General features: G+C 46.7%; 1 pseudogene; it reads left to right on the top strand.

Moving 5' to 3' along the window:
* The first annotated feature begins 1,459 nt into the window (after positions 1–1,459).
* LOC141502960 (SAP30-binding protein pseudogene) lies at positions 1,460–2,631 on the top strand (annotated as a pseudogene).
* The last annotated feature ends 288 nt before the right edge of the window (positions 2,632–2,919 follow it).

Below are 2,919 nucleotides of genomic sequence, written 5' to 3'. Positions count from 1 at the left end.
ATTTCCTTTTAAATCTATTCCACTTTTAGACTTTTCAATTTCCATTACTTTGCTCCATAATCCATACTCCCAACACCTATATTTAATTATTTTTAGGTTTTTACAATGCAAATGGGGTTAAGTGGCTTGCCCAAGGCCACACAGCTAGGTAGTTATTAAGAGTCTGAGGTCGGATTTGAACTCAGGTACTCCTGACTCCAGGGCTGTTGCTGTATCCACTCTGCTAATTATTTTCTTCAATTCCTATCCATTTGAATCAGTTCAGTTCAATGTGGATGGTATGAGAATTTTCCTTAATAATCCTCAAAACCTTGAGCAGGGCCAGTGGGCCAAAGAATACATAGGACAAAGTTATTTCTTCTTATCCCATCAAAGCAATGTTGTCCTTACTAGAACAAAGTCTCACATATCAATCACAGTGCTGATACCTTCTATAGGGAGACACATTAAGATAAAGACTTCATCTTCTAACTTCATTAACTTTGTTAGGATCCTCCTGGGTATACCTCTACATCAACAAATATTTACTAGAGGCCTACTTTATTAAGAGCATCGTGGTAAAATTAAAAATCAGATAAAATCTGACCTCAAAGTGGAGAGGGGAAAGAAGATAATACTTATATCAAAATGTATATAATACAAAAAGGAACTATCAAAGTTAACATAGATGTAGTCAGTCAAATTCAAAGAAAGAGGGATTTTTTTTTTGAAAATTTTCAGTTGCCTTCAACTCAAAAATCAGTTGAGCAGGGGGCAGAGAGCACCAGCCCTGGAGTCAGGAGGATCTGTGTTCAAATTCAGAATCAGATACTTGATACTTAAGTACCTTGCACAAGCCACTGAAGTGCATTGCCCCCACAAAAATAATGATAATAATAATAAATAATAATAATAATAAAGTAAAAAAGACAGATGAATCACTATGGGCAGGAAGGAGGAATTTCATGGTCCTTGCTCTCAAACTTACATTCTAGAGGAAAATTACACGTACACACAGAGAAGTAAATATACAAATTAAATCAAAGTAATTTAAGAGTAGAGTTGAAAGCAAGGAAACAATCATTTATATTCTGCCTATTATTTCCCCGGTACTGTGATAAATAGGCTAAGGATATCATCTCATTTGATCCAATCAAGTAACAAAGTATGATTGGGGACAGATTTCAAAGGGCATTCAGGGAATATTCTATTTTACTGCAAAAAATAAAGGGTCTTTAAAGCTTCTAAAGAACAAAGAAATAGCAAGGGTGGGACTAGCGCCTCAGGAATATCAACCAACGAAGGAGGCAGAGAGGGAATTGTAACTTCCGGCCAGAGCCCCATCCCAGCATCCTTCGGGAGTGCCCCCCTGGGGAGGGAGGAAGTGAGGAACTGAGGGAGGTGCATCACATCCGGCAGGGGAGCGCCGGGGGCATCCCAGCATTCTTGTGGGCGCTGTAGGAGGGAGGAAGTGAGGAACTGAGGGAGATGCGTCACATCCGGCAGGGGAGCGCCGGGCATCCCAGCGTCCTTCTGGGCGCTGTAGGAGGGAGGGAGGAAGATGGCCGGCAAGAACAATGGTCTGTCCTCGCTGGCGGTTTACGCGGAGGATTCCGAGCCCGAATCAGACAGCGAGGCTGGAGTGGAAGCCGCTGCGAGCGTGAGGGCAGCGGAGGAGAAAGGCGGTCTAGTGTCGGAAGCCTACGGAGAGGATGATTTTTCGCGCCTCGAAGGGGCCCCGGACGGCCGTGAGGAAGGCAAGGAGGAGCGCAGCAGCCGGTCGGAAGAGGCCGCCTCGGAGACTGAACAGCCCGAGGCTGACGACCCAAAGGAGCCTTCAGCACTGCAAAGGAGAGATCCCCAGGAGCTGGTGGCCTCCTTCTCGGAGAGAGTCCGGAACATGGCCCCCGATGAGATCAAGATCCCCCCGGAGCCTCCTGGGAAATGCCCGGGGCGCCTCCAGGACAAGATCCAGAAACTGTACGAGCGGAAGATAAAGGAAGGCATGGACATGAACTTCATCATCCAGAGGAAGAAGGAGTTTCGAAACCCCAGCATCTATGAGAAGCTCATCCAGTACTGCTCCATCGACGAGCTTGGGACCAATTACCCCAGGGACATGTTTGACCCCCACGGATGGACCGAGGATTCCTACTACGAGGCGCTGGCCAAGACCCAGAAGATCGAAATAGACAGATTGGAAAAGGCCAAGAAGGAGAGGACGAAGATCGAGTTCGTGACAGGCACCAAGAAAGGCCCCGCGAGTGGTGCGGCGGCCGCCACGGCCAGCACCGCCGCCGGCGCTGGGGCTGCAGACACCCAGAAGAGGAAAAGCAAGTGGGACTCGGCCATCCCGGTGAATACGATATCCCAGCCTACGATCCTCACCGTGACGACCCCCCTGCCGGCCGTGGTCACCGTGACAACTAGTGCCAGTGGCTCCAAGACCACCATCATCTCAGCTGCAGGCACTATCGTAAAGAAAGCCAAGCAGTGATAGACACCAGGGTTGCTCGGGTCTCAGTTTTGTGGAGGGACAGCTGCCCTGGGACCTTGCTAAGACCGTCAACCTTAGATGTGGAATGCCTCCTTCGAAATGGCAATCACTGGATTAAGACTTCCAAAGAGCTTCCTATCCTTGAAAAACATTCTCTCTCTGTTAAGTATCCAGGAGGACCCTTGTTGCTCATCAGGATAGTGAAATGAAGGGGTCCGATATAACACTAATAATAAAAATAACAATAATGGCATTCATTATATGATGCTTTTAAGGCTTTCAGAACACTTTACAGATCTCATTTTATCATCTCAACAACCCTGAGTGTGGGTGTTATTATTATCCCCATTTTACACATGAGAATTTGAGGCAGGCAAAAGCTAAATGACTTGCCTAGATTCCAGCAACAATGAATGAAGGATTAGCATTCCATTCTTTTCCCT

Source organism: Macrotis lagotis, chromosome X, assembly GCF_037893015.1.
Source record: "Macrotis lagotis isolate mMagLag1 chromosome X, bilby.v1.9.chrom.fasta, whole genome shotgun sequence".
Lineage (NCBI taxonomy): Eukaryota > Metazoa > Chordata > Mammalia > Peramelemorphia > Peramelidae > Macrotis > Macrotis lagotis.
Note: the sequence above shows the minus strand (reverse complement) of the source record. Positions and strands in the feature narration are given on the sequence as shown.